General features: G+C 37.1%; 1 long non-coding RNA gene across 1 annotated transcript in view; it reads left to right on the top strand.

Annotated features, from left to right (window-relative positions):
• The first annotated feature begins 805 nt into the window (after positions 1–805).
• LOC143033045 (uncharacterized) overlaps positions 806–25759 on the top strand; it is a 339843-nt gene continuing 314889 nt past the window's right edge. The window contains exon 1 of the long non-coding RNA XR_012967158.1: positions 806–1365. This is a non-coding gene — a long non-coding RNA (uncharacterized LOC143033045). The remainder of the gene's footprint in view (positions 1366–25759) is intronic.

Here is a 25759-nt window from a genome sequence, read left to right as displayed (position 1 = left end):
ATAAAAAATACATATGGTTGAGAAACAATAGAGAGAGACGCATGTAACCAAGTTTGGTTTGGCAGAATGGCTAGTACCAAATCAAGACATATGTCACATTCTGAACGGACTCTTTGGAGCGCGCAGGCTATATGGATACGGTAGAACAAAGACCTCTACGAATGCAGTGGTGCGATACAGGTGCACGTGATTTCACGTCTTCCGCTGAGGGTCACCACATTTTTTATTTATTTATTTTTTCTTCTAAATGCAGTATATGATATTCTCGACGAAAAAATATTAATTCTTAATCTTTATTTAACACTTTTCCATTCATTTAGTTTAAATATAACCAAGTGTAAGCACCCGCCAACTTTAAACAGTATTCTGACTTTTAAAATCATTGGATTCTATTCATAATATTAATATTTATTAGATTAACTAGGTAGAATAACTTTTATACTTTCAATTCATGCTTCGCAACTTCTAATAAAAAGTGTAAAAAAGAATATTCATAAGCAATTTCCCGTATACACAGAACAGATCAATTAAAACATCTGAGGTATACATATTGTAAACATTTATTGTATTAGCTACGATTTTTTTGGGGTAAATGCAATAATTTCATCAAAATAACTGAAGTAATGGTGAATATATTAACCAAATTCCAGAGAGAGTGAGTCCACTAACTGCAATTAACTTGTCAATATGATGTTTACATGTCGGTTGAGTTGTGAAGGTGGTGCGTCAGGGAGTGGGTGAGGAGGAAAGAGGAGTAGGGCGGGCACACGACTCGTAAGTTTGAAGGAGTCAGTGTGGATTGTGCTCAGTGAGTGAGTGGATGTCGTCAGTTGACGCTCTGGCTGGGTTCGAGCGTGTCTGTGAAAACCCGGCTCATTTCCCTCGATCTGTTTTGTCATGATTTTGCAAAATGGGAGAGGGATGGGAAGTGGGGTTATAGTGTATACAGGTGAAAGTGATGGGGTCTTGTGTGTTTTGGTGTCGAAGTGAATGTGAAATAGTGGTTAATTAATGTGAAAAAGTGTTCCTTAGTTTTAAGGCAAGCGGAAGCTTATGCAAATATAATTTTTCCGACATTGTTCGACTGAGTTCTTCAAGCTAACAAACGTCATATACATGTTGGAGTTTGTTGTCAAGGAAATCACCTCCTCATCTCCCAAATCGATTTGGGATTACATCAGGAATCTGTCTGGAATTAAGGCTGCGCTAGATCATGAAAGTCTTGGAGGCTACATGTCCCCTGTACCTCTTACCTTATTGTGTACACTGGATTTTTCTGTCAACAACTCAGATGGAGCAATTCAGCACAAGCTAACTGACACGCTGGAAAGTCATTAGTGTGCATACAACATAACCACCTGTTCGGTAAGTACAGTGGATATAATCATGTAGAAATTCTTGTCATTTTTTCAGTTAATCGTTGTCTTTAAATCCCGGCTCATGTATAATCAGAATTTAACAAGTATGCCCCACGGTGCAGAAGAGTAAATCTAGATGAACATGACCCCATAGATTTCAGGTGCTCGACGCATTTGAATGAAATTGCGTGGCGTAAAAACGAAAGAATTACGCCTTGGTATCAGGATGTTTATAGTTTGATTACAAAATCTGCTCAACCTTATCGCTACGCAGGGAATTTCTCTCGGGTGAATAGAATTGCCTGTCGACAGCCATGACAAATTTATAACTCGGCAGTAGCAAAAGAGTTAAGTAAAAAGTAACACCGCCTGTAGTTTAGCAACTAACCTTGTCAACACAGTGTTTTCTTGATACCTTTTGTTCAGTCTAAGGGCAAGCTAATCTGGATAAAGTTGCGGACTTTAACTTACAAGGGGTCACGATAAAAAAAAAAAAAACAATAACATGTTGCAATGAATGATGTATCATTACGTGACGCATGCTTCCACTACTACGAACAAAAACATTCATTCTACTACTCCGATGATTTTGTTTTGGATTTCATACGATGGTCAGGCGATTTTATTCAGTTAATGTGATGCCATCTTTGAAAGACGTCAAAACTGTTAATTTCCTCTAATATTTGAAATGTGTCAAAATTATCATCTCCCTACAAGTCCTGATATATTATACGGTCCGAGTATCCAGACGATATCATTCAGCATAAGTGATATATTTCAAATATTACAATTCTGGAATCTATCGCCAACATATTTCATTCAGTATAGGGTACGTCGGTGTTTCTGGTCAACACGAGACTTTTTAGTAGAGAGGACGTCACAATTTCCAGGTATCATTTGTTGCAAACAAATGTCATATTTATTGTACTTTTTTTCTTGAAATTACTTGAGTGGTGTTTATACAGATCTCATCTACGAATAAAAATGTTTCATCCAATACTTGTTTTCATGTTAAAGATATCTTAAGTATATATTTTGTAAATAAGCTTTTGCTAATAGATACAAAATTTTGATCCAAATGACTGTCCTGCCAAGACTGCCGATTGACATTACGCATCGATGCAAGTCTATCAATCACATGTACAGTTAATATCTAAAGATACACACAATATGGAAAAAACGAAACAAAAATCGAAATGTATTTCTAGAATATCGTGTAACTTGTTACATACTCGTAGTCCTATTTGCAGTAAAAGAAAAACCAATGTTGTATATTACTATATAAAAGGTATTGGTAAAATGTCACTATTAACGCTTGTATTATCGATATGAAATGTAGATACCACTAATATTTTAGATACAGATACAGGTAGAGAGGTGCTTAGAGCAAACTGTTCAAATTGAAAGGAAAATGGGCAAAAGTACAATGAGAAGCTGAGAGAAGTATGGGAGGTGATGAAGGATAGAGTAGAGGTAGGAGTAGTAGAGGCATGGTTTGTTTCAGTGAGGAAGCGACACGGTGTGCAAAATTAGTATGTGGAACAAAGATGATGGGAGGGAATAGAAAGAAAGGTAGTGAGTGGTGGAATGATGAAGTGAAGAAGGTAGAAGAAAAGAAGCGAGTATTCACGGAATGGTTGCAAAGTAGACCGAGACAAAAATATGAGAAGTATAAAAATAGATAAATAAATAGATAAAAGAAGAAGATGAAGAAGAAGAAGAAGAAGACGAAGCTAAAGGAGGCAAAAATGAGAGCAGATGTAAAATAGAGCAGGAGTAAGACAGAACATTCTGAAAACATTTAAAATATGTTTTGGAGGGAAGTTAAGAGAGGAAAGGGAGGTAGACCCAGAGAAAAATATGAGAAGTATAATTAATAATTGAATATATAAGTAAATTAATTAATTAATTAATTAGTAAATAAATAAAAGAAGAAGAAGAAAAAGGAGGAGAAGAAGAAGAAGAAGAAGAAGAAGAAGTTCAAGGTGGCAAAAAGGAGAGCAAATGTAGAATAGGGTAGGAGTAAGACAGAACATTCTCAAAGCAATAACAATATATTTTGAAGGGAATTTAAGAGAGGAAGGGGAAGTGAGTCAAATAGAGAAGAAAAGGTACAGATCTACGGAGGATGGGCAGAGTATTTTAAAGAGCTGTTGAATGTGAAGGGGGATAGGGAGTGGTTGGTGGAAACAGTAGGAGGTGCTAAAATGATTGAAAGGAGAGGAAAATGAAGAAGAACTAAGAAAAGATAAGGTGCAAGTAACTCTGAAAATGATGAGAACAGGTAAGGCACCTAGGTTAGATGGGTGTCATGCAGAATGTCTGAAGAAGGGAGATTAGAGTAACAGTGAAGTGGTTAGTGTTGCTGTTTTATGTATGTCCAAGGGAGGGAAAAGTGCCAGAGAACTGGAGGAATCCCTGTATAGTTCCGCTTTACAAAGGAAAAAGAGGACATATGCAAGTGTAGTAGTTTCAGAGGGAGAATTTTGTTGAATGTAGTTGGGAAGGCTTATGGGAGGGTTTTAATTGAGAGGATTAGGAGAGAAACAGAGGGAGTAGTTGGTGAGGAACAGTGTAAGTTTATGAAAGGCACGAGTTGCGTGGATTATATTTTTGTGATAAAATATGTGAGAAAAATTTAGGAAAAGATAAGGACGTTGTTGACTCTTTATGGATTTGGAAAAGGCTTATGACAGAGTAGACAGAAAATCAATGTGGGAGGTTTTGCAGACATATGGGATTGGGAGAAAGTTGTTAAGGGCCGTCAAGATTTTTTAAGAGAAAAGTAGAGCCTGTGTTAGGAATGGAAACAGAGAAAGCGAGTGGTTTGAGGTAAAGGTGGGATTCTGTCAGTAATGTGTCATGTCGTCATGGTTATTCGATGTGTACATAGATGGGTGGTGCGGGAGATAAATACAAGGGTAATGGGCAGGGGACCGGAGATGGTTGAAGAAAATGGAGTAAATTGGGAGATTTGCCAGTTGCTGTTTGCTGACGACACTCCACTTGTGGCAGTGTCAGAGGAGGGATTAAGGGAGTTAGTGACGGAGCTTGGGATGGTATGTGATGGGAAAAAGTTGAAGGTAAATGTGGGTAGATTCAAGTTCTCATGAAAGTAGCAGTTGCCGACAAGACTGACGAGTAACACCATATGAGGACGGAGCCTTTATTTGTACGACGTTTCTCTTATTACAGCTGTAATAAGCTAAACGTACAAATAAAGGCTCCGTCCTCATATGGTGTTTAACTCGTAAGTAAATTCAAGTTGTTGAGATGTATACGGGGAGAGGACGGCAATGAGTTGAAAGTCTTAAAGAAGAAAGACTAGAGGAAGTGAATAGCTTTAAATATGTCGAGTCGCATGTGGCAGGAAAGGGAGGAGTGGATGTAGATATAAATTGTAGATAGGGAAAAGCAAGTAAATGTCTCGGGAAAACAAAAAGTGTCATAAGAAATAGGCATGTGGGAATGGAGGCTAATAAGATATTCTATAAAGGGGTGATTGTGCCTCTTTGTATGGGTCTGAGACGTGGAATTTAAGAAAGGCAGAGAGGAAGAAGTTTGAGTGCGTTTGAGATCAAGTGTCTGACAAGTATGGTAAGGGTTACTAGGTTGGATGGATTTAGAAAAAAGGAGGTGAGAAGGAGAGCGGGAGTGGAAAAGGAGATTGAAGGTAGGGCTGATGGAAGATTATTGGGATGGCTTAGAATATGGGCAAATTATTTTAGGATGTTAAATGTGAAGGAGGATAGGGAAGAAAATGTAGTTGCTGTGGAAAGCGCCAAGAAAATGACAGTGATGAATGAGGAAAATGGAGGAAAAATAAGGAATAATGAGATGAAAGCAGTTATTAAAATTATGAGAGCAGGAGAGGCACCTGGGTTAGATGGGTGTCATGCAGAGTGTTTATAAAAGGGAGGTACAGTGATGATGGGCTTGCTGGTGAGGCTGTTTAATGTTTGTCTAATAGAGGGTAGAGTGCCGGGGGACAGTAGGAGTGCCTGTATATCACCATTTTACAAAGGAAAAGGGGACAAGTGTGAGTGCAGTAGTTTCAGTGGGATCAGTTTGTTGAGGGTAGTTGGGAAGGTTTAGGGCAGAGTCTTGATTGAAAGGACAAGAGATGAACAGAGGGAGTAATAGGTGAGGAACAGAGTGAGTTTAGGACAGAAAAGGATTGCGTGGATCAGAATTTTGTGGTTAGGCATATATAAGCGAAAGTTTTAGGTAAAATGTAAGGGTGATTTTTTGGCCTTTATAGATTTGGAGAAAATTTATGATAGGGAAGACAAGAAGGCACCATGGGAGGTATTGTAGATATATGGATTAGGAGGAAATCTGTTAAGAGAAGTTAAGATTTTTACGGGAGTAATAGTGCCTGTGTTAGAATTAGTAATGGAGAGAGTGATTTGAGGTAAACGTGGGGCTTCATCGGGAATGTGCTATGTCAGTTTGGTTGTTCATTTTTATACAAGGATGTGATGGTGCAAGAGGTAAACGCAAGGATATTTGGCAGGGATTGAAGATGGTTAAAGAAAATGGAAAAAAGTGGGAGATAAGCCACTTGTTGTTTGCTGACGACTCTTCGCCTGCGTGTAAGACACTGGTGATAAAGAGGGTAGAAGACGGGTTGTTGCATGTTATAGGTAGGTTCGTAAATTACAGCCCGAGCGAGCTGGCTGAATCTGCTTTTCTCGCTTATGTAGATAATAAAATATTGTTTGTAAATAAGAGCCCGAGAGCTAGGGTGTATATTTACTTTTGCTGATATGATATTCCTTTGTAACCTAAGTGAGAATTATGCAGAGACTCGAGATAATTCTAAGTAAAATTGCCATAAAGACTTCAAACAAAGAATCTGATTGTTGAAAGGGTGGAGAAGAAAATTCAACTGGTTCACGAATGTAAGATCATTCCCTTTTGGGAGGATCTTAAATATAAGGTTAAAGATCACTGAATCATTGTGGATACTCACCTTTCTGTTTGTATCGCAATAGAGTAGGACTTAGAATACAGAATTGTGGAGGAATTCCAAATTTTCGCATTCCCCCAGAGACAAAAGGAAAAACCCTAGAACGATAAACAAACATTATAATGTACTGGACGGTGATGAAAAAGAGCACAACAACATAGAAATTTGTTCACAATAACAATTGGAAGGACTTCTGTAGGACTTATCATTGCGGATAAAATATTCAATAGACCTATTCAAATATTTAAAGATACGAAATCTGTATTAATTTTGATAGCCAGCAAAGTACTAAAGCAATTGAAACCGGGAGTGAAAATCCTGGAACTAATCTATTACTCATTGCAAAGAGTAACAGGAAGTCAGTTAAAAATATTAAGTAGGTCTGAATTATATGCTATTTTGTATAAAAATGAGCCCTTGCACATTCCGATTGTTCAAATTATACACTTGCACATTCCGGTGGTAGTTGTAAAAGAATCAGTCTTCCCATAAAGAAAATGATACATAGTGAACACACTTCAGATGTTCAAGTATCCCAGAAATTAATCGGAATTTATTAACTCCAAATGAAGCTTTTCTAATTGCGGAAGGTGGCGCAATAAAGTCGACATTATTGCACTTCAAAGCAATTAACATAATAAAAGTAGAGTTGAAAGGAGTCACTCTAGACTCTCAAAATTTAATCATCTTAGAATAAATTAGTATAAAAGGTTTGAAATTGATGTCGGGGATTTATAAGACACACAAGAACAAGGTAGAAACATTAGTGGTTAGTGCCTTTAATAAAGACAGTCTTAAGAAAAGATACACAAATGGGATGTTTTCAAGTCTGTCGAAGGCCCATTAAGGTTACAAGAGAGTCCTAAAAAGGTGGAATCACCAATTTCACAAATCTGTTCAATTCAGGAAGAAGCTATTTGGGGGAGAGATAAAAGAGCCATTTAGAGCCTACTTATTGTTCTGAGTTATAATCAAATTTAATTGCATTGCTACTAAAGCACAATAAAACAAGTGGTTTGCGTGGGGACGCCTTGGGCAAAACAACTGTTTTAAAACATCAGATCAAATTAAAACCAGAGGCTCTTCCTATTCATATACCTGCCTACAGATTACCACATTCCAGGCTAGCCATTGTAGATAAATATATCACTGAAATGTTATCGCAGGATGCCATAGAACCTAGTCAATGTGTGTGGAACTTCCCATTAATTCTGGTGCAAAAATCATATAGTACCATACGTCCAGACTACAGGAAATTAAACTGACAATACCTGATCGACTACCGTTACCGGTAATAGCAGATATACTTCGTAGTTAGGAGCCAAGAATCGGTATTATAGCACTATAGATGTAAAAGCTTTTTGGTAGATTGAGTCACACAGAGATTCTCGAGATTATACAGCATTTTCTACAACAACGGGACTCTATGCGTTCAAGCGAATGCCATTTGGGTTATGTAACAGTCCATTAACTCGTACGAGATTATGGAATACAGTGCTAGATATGTTGTTAGGAAACACAGTCAGTATATTTCAGATAAATTTTCAATAGCTTTACAAACAGCAACGGAGTCACTTTAAGAAATTAGATTTAGTATTCTCAAGACTAATTGAAGCAGAGTTGAAAGTGAAACTTGAAAAATGTATTTTTTTTTCAAGACAGCGTCATTCTTTTGGGACATAAGATAGACATGGGCTTAGTACAGTGAACTCAAAGGTAGAAACAGTAAATGACTACCCAGTATCAAACAATGTAGAGAGGTTTAGAAGCTTCTTAGGATTGACAGGATGTTATAGAAAAAATTATCAAGGGATATGAAGATATAGGTAACCCATTAAGTTCTTTGCTAAGGACAGACTCAAAGTTCACTTGAGGATCTGAACAAAAACAAGCTATTGATAAGTTGAAAGATAAACTTACCAGTTCTCCAGTTCTTATTTTTCCTAATTATGATAAATAGTTCATTTTTGTACTGATGCCTCAGACATAGGGTTAGGAGGAATACTGATGCAAGAAAGAGATGGAAAGTTGTAGCCGATAGCTTTCACATCGAGACTTTGTAATAATACAGAGAGAAACCGTTTCATTACATTGAAGGAAACATTAGCAGTGATATATTCACTGGAGAGTATTGGAGATATGATATTAGGATACTCAGTAAGAGTGTGGTCATACAACTTGTCATACAGCTATTCAGAACTTATTCAAACGTAAGAATATTAGAGTTAGATTAGCCAGGTGGTTTACTACACTTCAATGTTACGAGGTCAAGTTTAAATATATTCCAGGCAGGAAGAATGCTGCAGCAGACACACTATCTAGAAATATTAGCCAATCAACGATAAGGTTCATTAGTTTTTTCTGAAGTATTAATGATCTAGTAGCATTAGATGAAGAATTGATGATAAGGGAACAAAAAAGAGATCATACTTGGGGAAAGTAGCAAAGAACTTGAATAACCCACAAGGTATTCCTATAAAACTACCAAAGGGGTATAAGATAGAAAAAAAAAATCAATCAATGAACTTTTGGATAGAAAAACTGTCGTAAGTGGGAAGGATATTTCCAGTGGCCCAGTGAATCAGTTAGTAATTCCACAGACTCTTACACCAGAGATATTAAAATTACTTCATGATAGTTATTATAGTTCTCATCCAGGAAAAAATCATACAGACAAGCACAGCTTGAATACTTTGGCCAGGCATGAAGAGAGATATTTACATACATATTGTTAATTGGTTGAAATGTGCTGAGGTAAAAGGAAAAATACATAAGCCTCCTATGCTATCATATCCCATACCACAGAAGCCATGGATACACTAGAGTTACCTATGTCTGAAGATTGATATAAATATCTATTTGTTGCCATTGATTATCGGTCGATATTTTGTATTTTACAACCCATTCGAAATAAGAGCTGAAACAGTTGCTTCAGTAATATATGAAAAAGTTATCTATAATTTTACTACTCGCAAGAACTTAGTTTGAGACAATGTTACTGAATTCAACAAGAAAACCATTAAAAAAATTATGTAGGTTATTTAAGATAAACAAAATTGATATTCAAGTCAATTATCCTTAGAGCAATGGAGTTGTAGAAAGGTTAAAAAAGAAATTTATCACATGTCTTAGAGGTTTGATAAGCCCATCTAGTATAACTCGGGATAATTGGACTATTTCTGTTAAATGTGCACTCAATAGCCAAATGAATATAGCTACAGGTGAAATTCCACACTATGTTATCTAGTGGAAGGAAAAAATTCTCCCATATGAAATCTTAATGACAGAACCGAATCCAGTGTATGACATAGATTAGAAATGGGATACGTACATTTCAAGTCATGCCCCAAGGAAACAAAATAAAATTACAGATAGGAGCATTTTTCTTATAACCGATGTCAAACTGATTGACCTGTAGTTGCATATAGACTATCTATCTCCCTCCAAACAGGAACAACGTTTGTCTGTCCCCAAGCAGAAGGCACAAAACCAGTGTCTACCGATTTATTAAATATTTCAGTTAACTGGTCGCAGATTTCAAATTTACACTCCTTTAGCATTCTCGGAAAAAAATTGTCTGGACCTGGGGATTTTGTAGGTCTAAGTCTTTCAATAAGCTTGACTACTTCTTTACTAATGCTGATATTAGATAGACTACTTTCTTCATCTCCACTGAAAATAGGATCGCAGTCAGATACTTTATCTAACCTCTCATTAGTAAACACCGAAAGAAAATAATTGTTAAACTCCTCACTCATTTTTTCCTCCGATTCTATCATGACATTTTCATTGTTTTTAATTGGTCCTATTTTTTCTTTATTTTTTGTTCTATAGAGATGAAAGAAACCCTTTGGGTTGGATCTTGCTTGACTGGCAACCTTAATTTCATAATTACGTTTCGCTGTACGTGTATTCTTTTTAACCAGCTTTGCCATTTCGTTATATTTTGATCTAAGGTGTGTTTCCCCGTTTTTTATTTTTACGTAAAGTCCTCTTTTCATTCCGATCTCATGTTTCAATCTGTCCTCATCCATTTGGGAGTATTACTAATTTTCCATATTGACTTCAGGGGGAATGTATTTTGTGCATTAATGATTAAATCAGTTAGATTGCTATACATTTCATCCAAATCGGTTACCTGTCCGTTGATTCCTCTCCCCCAAGTGACCTAACCCAAGGTATGTGTATTACCCTCCATGACCCGACCCCTGATCATGACCTGACCCCTGGTCATGTACCGAGACCTGACCGCGCCGACAATGTCTGAAACGTCCCTAACGTCCGTATGGCATTTCATATTCAATTTCAAATAGGTTTTTAAATTGTCAAAGTTTGCTCTCCTGAAGTCTGGTACTTTGACGTTATTCGTACTTTTCAATTCTTCCCAAATCATATTTAATCTTATTTCTTGATGATCGGTAGAGCCCAGACTATCTCCCACTTTAACGTTACTCATTAGGTGCTCATTATTAGTTAAAAGCAAGTCCAGAGTATTTTCTCCCCTCGTAGGATCGGTAACCATTTGTTTTAGGAAATTATCCTGCACCACATCAGCGAAGATTGAAACTGTCGTTGAATTGTTTGTTTCGGAGTGGCGCGGTTGTGGAAGTTGGTGTGTATATTTGAATCCATATGATGGTCACTAGAATGTAGGTGTAAGTTTCGTAGTCTTCGTAGTCGTAGTCGTAGTGTTTGAGCTGCCCATCAGAATGTAGGTTGTAGATTCGTAGTACCACCAATGGCCTCTGGAATGTAGAATGTAGATTCGTAGTGACGTATTCCACCACTGCCTTCCAGGATGTAGATTGTGGATTCGTTGTAATCCCACCGCTTTCCATTTGAATTAGTAGTGATGAAAACTCAGGCCGAGTTTTTGGTTTTAATCGGTTCTGTTCTGTTCTCTTACAATCGGTTGTTGTTCCTGTTCTAACTACTCCATACGCGGCAAGCCCTCAGGAAAGCTCGGAGGGTATCATCTAAAAAAGAGTCAAGTATAATTATACATTGGTGATAGATGGAGAGGTGGCTGATAAAGCATTAATGAACTATATAGTGTTATCTAAAGGAAGTATAGGAAGAGTTCTGCATGTTCATGTTTTCATTGGAGAGGGTGGGGGAGTGTCAGATAATTTTTTGGTTGAAGGGAAATTAGGAGTGAAGGAGGAGGAAAACGATGGGAGTTAGAAACATAGGAGTTAACAAATTGAATGAGAAGGAGAAACAGGAGGAGTACCAGGAGAGGCTGAGAGACGTGTGGGGTGTTGTAAGGGATATACGGGAAGTGGGAGTAAAAGAAGAATGGGAACTTTTTAAGAAGAAGATAACAAAGTGCACAAAAACGGGATGCAGAACGAGGGTTGGAGGGAATAGATTGAAGGATAGTAAATGGTGGGATGAAAGGGTTAATGAATGGAAGAGAAGAAAGGAGCATATGTGGATTGGTTGGAAGGTAGGACTAGGAAAGCATAAGAGAGGTACAAGAAGAACAGAAGTAAAGCAAGCCGTAAAGTAAGGAGGACAGAGAAGAGCAAATGTAAACTGAAGCAATTCTGGATAAGGAGGACCGGTTACAGTAGTAGCAATTAGATTTCTGGCCCAGGTTTGATGGCTCAGCCTCCCTAGTTTTCCTCTTGCAACTTTTCTTCTTTTTGTTGGCCTTGCGGGAATCTTAAAAGTAGGAGGCAGCTTCATTGATGATATACTATGATGGCAGCCGTCACGATCTGTGATAAGGGTGGATCACTGGCGAGGGTTACTGTGACAGGTACCAAGAGATATCTTCAGGCATTCATTGCATCTCTTCTTTGGTGCCCTTGTGCCACAATGACATACCAATGAAAAGTTTACATTACAGGAGGATCTTGAGCAAGCGGTGATCCTCAATCCTGGTGACGTGTCCTGCCCCGAGTGACTGTGTCTTCAGCAGTATAGCTTCAGTGCTGGGTATCTCCGCCAAATCTAGCTTTTCAACATTTGTGATGACATCGCTCCAATGTATGCTGAGTATGGTACGGAGACAGCGCTAAAGAAGTTTTTGGTGATGGTAATAAATGACACATAACTCCGATCCATACAGGAAGGTCAAAACTCAGTAAAACTTTATTTTTGTGCTCTTTTAGAAACGTTTGTTGTGCCATACTCGTTAGTGCAGTCTGCCTAAGGCATTGTTCACTTTCGCCAACCTGTTGTCAATCTCACTGTCGATCTTGACACCAGATGAAACTATGCACCCCAGGTACGCAGGTAAGTGATCTTGTGGACTTTTATCAGTTTAGTCTCGCCAATGTAGATGTGGGGAGGGTGGTAATCTTCCCGAGGTGCAAGCTTGGGTAGGAAATTTGTCTTCTTTGTACTGACTTCCAGACCGAAGAGCTGGGCAGCTTCTGGAAAGCAGACAATGATGTGCTGTAAATCTTACTCTGTGTGGGTAAAAAAGGCAGTTGAATCAAAAGAGAGGAGGTCTCTGATCAGTTGATCCAGGGTCATAATGTGGGTCTGTAATTGTTTATGATTGAACAGGCTGCCCTCAGGAAGGTATCTGATGTAAACTCCATCCTTATCTTCAAGATCTTCAGTGCCCTGCTTGAGCATCATGCTGAAGAACAGAATGAAGAGTTGATGGCAGGACGTAACCTTGTTTAACATTGTTAAAAATTGGAAAGGACTCAAAGAGTTCACTGCTGTGTCTGACATGGCCGCGCTGATCTTGCAGCTGGGTGACCACGTTAGGGAACTTTGGGGGGCGGTTAAGGCGCTCCATGATCTGCCACAATCCTTTTATGTTTACTGTGTTGAAAGCTTTGGTCAGGTTGACAAACATTATATACAGTTGAGTGAATGGGTGGTGAGATAAACACAGGGAACCGTTAGGGATTTATTCTGACGTTTCGTCCTTACCAGGACTTCTTCAGAGTACATGTACTCTGAAGAAGTCCTGGTAAGGACGAAACGTCAGAACAAATCCCTAACGGTTCCCTGTGTTTATCTCACCACCCATCCACTCATCTGTCTTACATATTTCAACATTATATACAGTCCTCTGTTTTACTCTCGGCACTTCTCCTGGACTTACCTGAGAACAAACACTATATATCTGTTGTGCTCCTGTTGGCTCTGAATCCACATTGGCTCTCTGGGAGGTGGTCAATGGAAATGCTTGGTCTGTTCAACAGTATAGGTGCATTTTTTCTACGATAGAGAGTAGAGTTATCCCTCCATAATTGGAACAACCATGTTTTGTTTTCTCCTTTGATCTTATATAAGGTAGTGATAACTGCATCACGGTGTTCTTGTGGAAGTTTGCCCTGGTTTCGGCAACAGACGAAGAACTTGTGGAGTTTAATATGCAACGCTAGGCCACCTTGCTTCCAAAAATCTGGAAGTATTCCATCTACCATCGCATTGCCTCTCCTCAACTGTTTTATAACTTTAGTGGTCTCTTCGATGGTGGGTATCTCATTCAATTCCACTTTCACTGATAGAGGAAAAAGCGAAGAATTCCATAGTCTAGAATAGTACGGCCTATACTGAAAAGAGCCTGGAAGCGTTCTAAACAAAGGCTTACGATGGATACCTTGTCTGTAAAGAGTGCCTGTCCATCTGCAATGCGCTTAAAACTCTCAACCTCGAATGTTGGGCCGTATATCAACTTCAGGCCTTCATAGAAATCTCTAATGTTCCCAGTGTCTCCGCAAAATTCATCATATCTTATTGCATCATATCTGCATCCATAGAAAAGTTGTGTCGTTTACTTCCTTAAGGTCTTGGTCTGAATATGTGGGTCTTTGTGGGTATCCACGGAGGATGTGGCACATGGTGGTGGGATAGGGTTTAGAGAGTGGTTATGTGTGACTGATATTTTGACGAAGATCGTCTTCTCTTTGTCCTAATGAGGAAATGGAGAAGAGGTGGGGGTAGTTGTCGCCGATAAAGTGTAACGGATTTGCCATGGATGTGTTGTGTCTTGCTGCATTGGTTCTGACTTAAGGCAGTGGGCGAGATAGAGGGATGAATCGTCATCCATGAGGAGCTAAGATGAGAGGGAGGAAAAGGTAGTGGGAGTGCAATGAGTGGGAATGAAATGGGTGTGGGTAGCTATATGCCTTTTGAGTTGGCTACCTCCCTGGCAAGGGGGAAAAAGTCTTTGATATATCAATCTATAGATAGATTATTGTTGTTGCTATTATTATTATTATCATTATTATTATTATTATTATTATTATTATTATCATTATTATTATTATTATTATTATTATTATTATTATTATTATTATTATTATTATTATTATTATTGTTATTATTATCATTATCATTATTATCATCATTATTATTATCATTATTATTATTATTATTATTATTATTATTATTATTATTATTATTATTATTATCATTATTATCATTATTATTATTATTATTATTATTATTTTGGTAAATTGGATAACCACTGACATTCTGATGATCTATGTAGCTGATCGCTCAAAATTGCAGAAGCCTTTTTTTCAACATTGTTCATTGTGGAACAGAAGCTCCTGATATTCACATGGGTATCAGTATCTTTAGCTTTCGAAGTCTCTTACCTTTTCTTCAGTTGGGTGGGATTATTAAATATTCTAATAATCTTAGATTATATGTTCATAAGTTGAATGACCTCGGCAAATGTCATGTAATCTATTGTCTTCACACACACACACACACACACACACACACACACACACACACACACACACACACACACACACACACACACACACACACACACACACAATATATATATATATATATATGTATATATATATATATATATGTATATATGTATATATGTATGTTTTTATATGTATATATATATATATATACATACATATGTATATATATATATGTATATATATATGTATGTATATATATATATATATATATATATATATATATATACATATATACATATACCAAGTTCTTTTTCCCTCTTACACGGGGAGTAGCCAAAAAGAAAAAGGCATAGAAACCACTCCCGCCCATTCCATTCCCTACATATTCCACTCCCCTCCACCTTCCTCCCTCCCTCTTATCTTGAAACCTCCTGGAGGACGGGTCATCCCTCCATCCTGTCCACTGCCCTGGGTCAGAAACACTGTCGCAAGACACAGAACATCCACAGTAAGGCCGCTTCATAAATTCGGTGACCCCCTTCTCCGTCCCCTAATGCAGAAAAGGAGAAGACAGGGAGAAATCCCTTCAGGCTGCGTCAAATTTCTCTCATGCACATTTCCTCACCCCCATCCCCCACCCACTCACTCTCATGCATCACAGCATCATTCATACACAACCCTTCTCCATTCACCCCTATCTTCTGTCCTGTCCCGTCCTTCCTCAACAGACATTCCTCTCTTTTGTAATGCCCCTTTCACCCCATCCATCCATTTCATCCTAGGACATCCCCTCATATTCCTTCCTTCCACCTCTGCCTTCCACACCTCTTTAGCTGACGACACTGCGCTTGTAGCAGGATCAGAGAAGGGATTGAGGAAGTTAGTGACAGAGTTTGAGAAAGTGTGTGAAAGAAGGAAGCTGAAGATAAGTGTAGGCAAAAGTAAGGTGATGAGATGTACAAGGGGAGAGAGTTACAGCAGGCTGGAAGTGAACATTAAGGGTGAGAGACTGTAGGAAGTGGATAGTTTTAGATACTTGGATGCGAATGTGGCAGGAAAGGGAGGAGTGAGGGTGGAGGTAGAATGTAGATTGAGAGAAGCGAGTAAATGACTTGGTGGATTAAAAAGTGTAATGAGAAATAGACATCTGGGAATGGATGCTAAGAGGAGGTTATATGAAGGAGTGATATTTGCCAACAGCACTTTACGGGGCAGAAACATGGAATATAAGAGAGGAAGAGAGAAGGAATTTAAATGTGCTTGAGAAGAAATGTCTAAGAAGTATGATAGGGGATACTATGCTAGATAGAGTGAAAAATGAGAAGGTGGGGAGGAGAGCAGGGGTGGAAAGGGAGCTGGGAGATAGGGTTGATGAAGGAGTTTTAGGATGGTTTGGAGACACATACATATATATATATATATGTATACACACACACACACACACACACACACACACACACACACACACACACACACACATACAAACACACACACACACACACACACGCACACACACACACACACACACACACACACACACACACACACACACACACACACACACACACACACACACACACACACACATATATATATATATATATATATATCACATACATACATATATATATATATATATATATATATATATATGTGTGTGTGTGTGTGTGCGCGTGTGCGTGTGTGTACCGGGTACATATATGTATATATATAATATGGATGTTTATATATATATATATATATATATATATATATATATAAATAAATACATATATACATATATATATATATATATATATATATATATATATATATATATGTATGTATGGTATGTATTTGTGCATTTATTTATGTACATATGTATGTATGCATGTATGTATGTATGCATGTACGTATGTATGTATGAATGTGTGTATGTACGTGTGTATGTATGTATGTGTATGTATGTATGTATGCATGTATGTATGTGTTATGTACGTCTGTATGTATATATGAATGTATGTATGTATGTATGTGTATATATATATATATATATATATAATATATATATATATATATATATATATTATATATATATATGTATATATATATATTTGTATCCAGATAGTGTGTTTTCATGTGGGAAGACGAGTTGAAGGATACTGAAAATTTATTCATCCCCCTCATCCCGACCACCTCCGAGGACAGATGTGCAAACAGATCGATGGAATAGCATGAGGGATCCTTGTAGGTGTCCTATTTGCTAATCTATATACGGGAACCATCAAGGTAGAGGTCCTCGCAATACCCTTCTCTTCTTCGTACTGCAGAGTTGTGGACAACATCTTCGTACAAGTAAAAGATATCGATGAACTACAAGACCTACGGACACGTTTCATCATAATGTCTTATCTCGCTTTTACATATGAAGAGGCTAACAATGGACACCTCCCTTAACTAAACGTTCTTGCCACCGCTTGAAATGTTGGTGCTCTAACAACAGTGCACACCAAATCATCAAACATTGAACTCTACTTTAACGGGAATAGCGAGTGCACCAAGCTCTACCTACGGTCCACTATCAGCGCATTTGGAGGGGCATCACCCTTTGTTCTACATGATCACAAATCTATCAAGAATTGTAGCGATTCATGCAGGTACTTATCAATAACGGACACGCCAACTTAGATGTATTTCAAACAATAGAAACATATCTAAAGAAATGGTACAACAACAGAGACATTGAAACACAAAACGGAGGCAAATCCATCAGGATGTACTACAAAAGCCATCTGCCCACGGAATGCAAGACAGATAAAAAAAAAAAAAAAAAAAAAAAAGAAAGAAAGAAAGAAAGAAAGAAAGATATCATCCATAAAAATGTACATCACATCGACCCACAAAACACACACACCTCTTTATATACTACAAAACAAGAAAGGCAGCACAACTAGTGAAATGTGATCGTCCCAACACCGCTAAAGCACATCTAGAGGAAGACCAAGTTTCCTCTGCATCTCTTTTAAGTTCACCTACCACTAAAAATCTTTGCGACTTTCTTACTTTCCCTTAGACTTACCCTCTGACCCCTTTCCTCAAGAAGGAAAAAAAAATCATAAAGTATATCGAGAACCGAGTACCGATCCGGGCAAGTATAGGATAAGGCAGGGAATAGGGTGAGTGGAGAATGACTGTGTATGGATGATATTTTGACGCAGCACAAAGGGATTTACTCTACTTTTTTTTATGCCTGTTGAGCAGGCATAAATCATCAATTATTTATGCCTGTTGAGCAGGAAGGGATAAGGTAAGGGATAGGGTTTAGTGGAGACTGGTTATGAATGGATGATGTCTCGATGCAGCCTGAAGGTATTTCTCCTTGTCTTTTCTTATTTCCGCATAAAGGAGCGAAAAGAGGGGTGGGGAGTTGCCGTGTAGGTGAAGAGGTACTGCTATAATGCAGGCATTAGAGCATGCATGTATATATATATATATATATATATATATATATATATATATGTTTATATATATATGTACATATATATATATATATATATATTATATATATATATACTGTATATATATATATATATATATATATATATATATATATACATGTGTATATATATTTGTGTCTGCCCTCGGCAGAATGAACTAATTCGTTCTGCTTTGAAGGGTCACGGTAGTACAGGCGGTACGTTCCACGCTTTATATGAAGCATTCCGTTCTGGCGGGGGTTCGAATCCCAGCATATGAGTTTATATATAGGTATATGTATATATGTACATACATTCATGAATATAGAAATCACAAATAAAGTAATGATTGCAAAGGAAGAGCCTACCGTTAAGAGACCTTTCGGCCCCAAACTAAGTCGAATGCTATTAAGGGACCGTCAGGTTGCTTTATAAGGGAGCATGTCCTATAACTTTTTGAATCTCTTTGATGAACTTAGGTATAATTACCATTTACATTTGTCTATAATTCCCCTGGGTATTGTATTCCTCACATGTATATATAAAGGGTAGTGAAGATAAAATGAAGTTATAATGAAGTTTAATGAAGCTGTAATTAATCATATGGAAATCCTTCCACATAATTAAGCTTGGTATATATTGCAAGCTTAGATTCTGGGGAATATTTGTTATATTGTACATTTGACCAAACTTATACCTCTGATTTTTTGTGAATTTTCTTTTCTGAACATTTCAAAGATGCTGCAAAATTCAGGTTTCATAAGTAGAAAAAAAAATAAAATAAAATTTCTTTTATTTTTTAATATAGGAAATAAAGAGCATAATTTTATCTTTCAAATGAAACAAAAATGACAAAAATCCATCAAGAACAACCGAAGAAATAACAACAAAAAGAACAAAAACATTAAATGTACATGAGAAGGCATTTAAATTTTGCGCGACATTTTTAAAAGGCCCCAGCCCCATAGTCCCCGCTTTTGGTCACTTTACCACTTTTACTTTTCACTTTTTTTCTCCTCTCGTTTCTTGTCTCTTCTTTCGAGGGCAGACTTATGAATATGGGTGTAGGGTTCTTCAAGAAGAGGAACAACAAATCCTTCTTTATAACCAACATTGTTGGATGCTGTCCTCTTCGTTTGTTTGTTTTTTTCCTTCTCGTTTCTTCATATGGCACGCAAGGGCCTTCACTGCATTCTTCCTCCTTGCTCGCTGGCTTTTCGTCAATCTTGCCATGATTACCGCAAGAAATTACAGTGAGGAATCAAAAATATGAAGCACGGTGAGAGCTTCAAAAGAACGTGACCTCACTTTGACGTTTGGATGGGTACTGATGCCCTGATGTGTGCTATTTCTGGATCTACGCTTGTGGGAGGAGTTGCTAAATACCTCCATAAACACAATTCCGTAGCAAAAAACAAAATAGCTATAGAAAAAATTAACGCTATTCCAATACACAGAATATTTGATACGCAATGGGGTTGCCAGAGGTTGCCAATAATTTATCTATTCTATTCTGTATAAAAATATAGAAACGAAATACAGCTCTATAACTTTGTAGGAGTGTTGCCAACCATCATAGAGATTATTTTTAAATGTTTTCCTAAAATTCGTTCATGTACCAGATTTTTTCGAATAATTACCCCTGACGGACCCTTAATAGATAGTTTAATGCAGAAGTGAATAAACAAGCGAGCAACAGTCATTACGGCATATTGCTTAGTTATTTATCTAGACAAATCTTAAATGACAGTGATGGATGAAGAAAATGGAGGAAAAATAAGAAAATATGAGGTGCAAGTAGCTCTGAAAATTATGAGAACAGGTAAGGCTCCTGGATTAGATGGGTGTCGTGCGGAGTGTCTAAAAATGGGAGGTACAGTAATAGTGGAATGGCTGGTAAGGTTGCTTAATGTGTGTCTAAGCTTGTGTAGAGTGCCAGTTGAGTGTAGTTGGGAAGGCTCATGGCAAGGTTTTGATTGAAAGGATTAGGAGAGGAGAAGAGAGAGTAATTGGTGAGGAACAGTATGGGTTTAGGACGGGTAGGGGTTGCGTGGATCAGATTTTTGTGGCACGGCAGATATATGAGAAAGCTTTAGAAAAAGATAAGATGTTTTGTGGGCCTTTATGGATTTGAGAAAGACTTATGGCAGGGTAGAGAGGAAGGCACTGTAGGATGTATTGCAGATATATGGGACAGGAGGAAACTGTTATGGGCGGTCAAGAGTTTTTACGAGAGTACTAGAACCTGTGGTAGAATGGGAAATGGGGAGAGCGAGTGGTTATAGGTAAAGATGGGACTTCGTCAGGGATGTATTATGTCGCCATGGTTGTTCAATATGTACATGTTAAAGGTGAGGGCAGTGGCTAGGGGACTAAAGATTTTTAAAGAAATTGAAGAAAAGTGGGATATGAGCCATTTGTTGGTTGCTGACGAAACTGCGTTTGTAGCAGGGTCAGAGGTGGTATTAAGGGAGTTAGTGACGGAGTTTGGGATGGTATGCAATAGGAGGAAGTTTAAGGTAAATGTAGGTTAATGTAAGGTGATGAGATGTACAAAGGTAGAGGATAACGGTGAGTTGGAAGTAAGACTGAAAGGAGAGAGGCTGGAAGAAGTGGATAGCTTTAGGTATTTGGGGTCGCATGTGGCAAGAAAGGGAGGAATGGAGGTAGAGGTAAATTGTAGAATGAAAGAAGCAAGTAAATGCCTTGGGAGATAAAAAAATGTCATACGAAATGGACAACTGGGAATGGATGCAAAGAAGAATTTGTAAGAAAGGGTGATTGTACCGACGATATTGTATGGGGCAGAGACTTGTACTTTAGGAGATGGAAAGAGGAATTTTTTAAATGTGTTTGAGATGAAATGTATGAGAAGTATGATAGGGGTTACAAGGTTAGATACCGTGAGAAAGGAGGAGGTGAGGAGGAGAGTGGGAGTGGAAAAACAGATGGCAGATAGAGCTGATGAAAGAATACTGGGATAGTTTGGACACATAGGAAGAATAAGTGATGAAAGATTAGTAAAAGAGGCATGGAAGGCAGAGGTGGCGGTAATGAACTCGAGGAGGCGACCGAGGATGAGATGGACGGATGTGTCGTTGAGAAAGAGGGGAATATCTGTTGAGGAAGGAAGGAAGCAGGTAGGAGATAGGGATGAGTGGAGAATGACTATGTATGGATGATACTGTTAAGTAGGGAGGAGAGGAATTGAGGGTGTGGGATAGGGGGTGCTTATGTGTGAATGATATTTTGACGCAGCCCGAAGAGATTTCTCCCCGTCTTCTTTTTCTCTGCATGAGAAGAAGGAGAAAGGGGATTGCAGCCTTGTTGTGGATGTACTATATCTTTCTGAATAGCTTTTGACCCAGGGCAGTTGGCTGACGCATGGATGACCCGTCATTCATGACTGTTTCCCCTCGTACCTCCGTTGTTGTTACTATTTACTAATCCGTCTATAGTTCCCTTCTATGGTCCCCTTTTACTTTCAACTTTCTTTTCATTCACTATTTCTATGTCGGTTAGTCACTCAATTTCCATTATTTTATTTTCATCTGTAGGCCCCATGCCTCAGATCATCCGACTTAGTCAAGTTCCACTTAGTATATATATAGGACAGGGATGTTTAAACGGTTGAGATATTTTCTTTATTTTCTTCACTAATTCTTCTACAACGTTATTGCCTTAGGTACACCAGAGGACTCCAAACTAGAATCCTTAATTTGATCACCAAGTCAGTTTGCACTGACGTCATGATTTTTTTGGTCCAATGATCTTTACTCTTACATCTAAGTGCCTCCCCAAATGGCGCGACTTTACTCCCTGTGAAACAATTAAATTTTCTCCTCCTCCACCCTTTCTCCAATCAGAAAGACTGTTACAAACGTCCTAAGCATTACTGCTTACTCAAGCAATCTCGAAACCAATACATCATTGGTTTAGTTTACATGTTATGACATCAGTATAATACAGCAAGGAAATCGGGTCCCTAGCGGTTGTTTATAAACTTTAGACGAGGAGCGAGATTATGCAACTCCTTTGCAGTTATTATTTACCAAACATTCAACTCGCAAAAATTAAAATCTCACCACCTACTCCTCTATCTACCTTACTTGTCTACCTTTATCTACCAGCCTCTTACAGGACTCGGGAGTTACTTTTGGTCGTAGCGACCAAACATTTTCTACTATCCTCTTACAGGGTTTGCTAGAAGTATATACTTGAAAAATATTCTATACAAGAAGCTAGCTATTAAAACTATTTCTGCATAAAATGGAAAAAAAAATTAAAAGTATTATCCTTCTATGGATGTTGTCATCAAAATATATGTCACACATAACAAAGAAATAATAAACCCTTCTAAAATGCATAAATGTCAGAAACATAAAAAAATACAAAATAATTGTAACACAGATATAAATATGTTGTCAAGTTAAATTACAAAAGTCATCACAACCAAAGCTTAAGATGACATGAGATAATTTGCCAATAACAAAACCAGAAAAACTGTCAAACAGTATTCAATTTCTTTCTCCTTTTGATTGTGAAATTTTATTAAGAACAACAACAATTAGAATAAGACATTAGTAGAATAATTGTTTGTTTTAGATCTCGATGGAGAAGGATATCATCTTTTCAAAGATGGTGCGTTGTGTATCAATGAGATATGTTGCAACAGTTATATACACAACATTAAAGATGCTAATAGTAGTAGAATGTCACTGCATAATTTCACATTTGTTTCACACACACTTATTTCATTTTCGTCTAGAACACATACAAGCGAAGCTGCAAAATAATTTTTAAGCTTCACAAAAGAAAATATAGTTCAGTACTTATTGGCACAGGCTTTATATTTTGACAAGGGTCCAAGTCTTCATGACTGACCAAGGCTCCAGGTAACACATCTATCTGACACCAAGATTCCAGTAGTTCATTCTCTCATCACAGTCATGCTCCATACATATAAACAATATGAATACTATCTGTAAAATGTGTTTGGATTAATATTCAGCTCACATATTATGTTATCAGCATACTACCTATACTCTTTTGAGCTCAAACATTCAATTACTAGATTAATAATTTGAGAATTTTTAATCTCAGTATCACATGTATCTTCATCCTCATCCTCAAATTTTATCCTAATTTTCTTGATAACATATGCATGGCTAAATGACACTTCCCTAGTTTCAACAATATGAATACTATCTGTAAAATGTATTTGGATTAATATTCAGCTCACATATTATGTTATCAGCATACTCCTCATACTCTTTTGAGTTCAAACATTAGATTACTGGATTAATACTTTGAGAATCTTTAATCTCGGTATCACGTGTATCTTCATCCTCATCCTCACATTTTATTCTAATTCTCTTGATAACATATGCATGGCTAAATGACACTTCCCTAGTTTCAACAATATGAATACTATCTGTAAAATGTATTTGGATTAATATTCAGCTCACATATTATGTTATCAGCATACTCCCCATATTCTTTTGAGTTCAAACATTAAATTACTTGATTAATACTTTGAGAATCTTTAATCTCGGTATCACGTGTATCTTCATCCTCATCCTCACATTTTATCCTAATTTTCTTGATAACATGTGCATGGCTAAATGACACTTCCCTAGATTCAACAATATGAATACTATCTGTAAAATGTATTTGGATTAATATTCAGCTCACATATTATGTTATCAGCATACTCCCTATACTCTTTTGAGTTCAAACATTCAATTACTGGATTAATGCTTTGAGAATCTTTAATCTCGGTATCACGCGTGTCTTCATCCTCATCCTCAAATTTTATCCTAATTTTCTTGATATCATATGCATGGCTAATTGACACTTCCCTAGTTTCTAAGTGTAAAATCTTGTATTCATTTTCAACTTCAAAATCAATTATCCCATATGGACCTGAGTACTTTCGTGAAAGTTCATTATGAGGTGTATATAGTTTGTCCATGACTAAATCTCCTATTTCTAATTCTGTTTTATGTGCTATTTTGTGTTGTTGCTTTTTCATCTCTTGCGTATACTCCTGCATGTGTTCCCTAACTCTTTGAGGTGTAGTTTAAAATGTATGAATTCCATGTATTTATTTCCACCTGCAAAATCAATTATCCTATATGGACCTGAGTACCTCGGTGAAAGTTTATTATGAGGTGTATGTAATTTGACCATGGCTAAATCTACTATTTTCAATTCTTTTTTATGTGCTATTTTGTGTTGTTGCTTTTCCATCTCTTGTATATACTCCTGCATATGTTCCCTAACTCTTTTATGTATAGCTTGAAATGTATGTATCCTATTTGAGATTTAATCATCTATATTATACACAGGCTTTTGCTCTGCAATCAAGATTTCATATGGGAGAATCTTGTTCTCCTCAAAATAATAAAATGGGGGTGCTTCTCTTGTAGCTGTGTTAATTTGGTTGCTTAGGGTACATTCAACACAAGGAATCCAAGTATTCCAAGTTATACAATGAGGACTTATCATACCTCTAAGACATGTAATAATTTTCTTATTTAACCTCTCTGCAACTCTATTGCTCTGAGGATGATTCACTAATATATTTACTTTATGAATCTTAAATAATCTACATAATTCTTCCAAGATTTTGTTATTAAATTTAGTTCCATTATCTGAAACAAAAATCTTAGGTGTAGTGAAATTACAGATTATCTTATCATAGATTACTGAAGCAGTTGTCTCAGCTTTCTCATTTGGAATGGGTTGTAAAATACAAAATCTTTAAAGATAATCAATAGCAACGGATATTTATGTCCAATTTCAGGCATAGGTAACTTCAATGTATCTATGTAAACTCTTTTCCAAGGTTTATGGGCGATGGGATATAATAACAAAGGAGCAGGTTTTGGTGTATTTCCTTTCACCTTAGCAGATTTCATAATATTGTCTATATAACCATATATATCTTTCTTCATACCTGGATAAAGTATTCAAGTTGTGCTTGTCTATAAGTTTTATCCTATCCTGAATGTGAACTACAATCACTATCATGAAGTAACTTCAATACCTCTTGTACAAGACTTTGTGGTATTACCAACTGTTTCACTGGGCCCCTAGAAATATCTTTCCCACTTACAAAAGTCCATTAGTCAAACTCTGGGCTATTGATTCCCAAGTCTTATCAATTCTCTGTTCCATTATTATCATTTTCTCATCTAAGGTTGCTAGATCATCTATATTATAGACAAAATTTATCAAATCGGTCATTGGTTGGCTAATACATCTAGATAGTGCATTTGCTGCAACATTTTTTCTACCCGGAATATAATCAAACCTAACCTCATAACA

Source organism: Oratosquilla oratoria, chromosome 15 (genome assembly GCF_046742065.1).
Source record: "Oratosquilla oratoria isolate Oo_2021 chromosome 15, ASM4674206v1, whole genome shotgun sequence".
In the NCBI taxonomy this organism is placed as follows: domain Eukaryota; kingdom Metazoa; phylum Arthropoda; class Malacostraca; order Stomatopoda; family Squillidae; genus Oratosquilla; species Oratosquilla oratoria.
The sequence above is the reverse complement of the archived record's forward strand: the minus strand, read 5'-3'. Positions and strand labels throughout refer to the sequence as shown.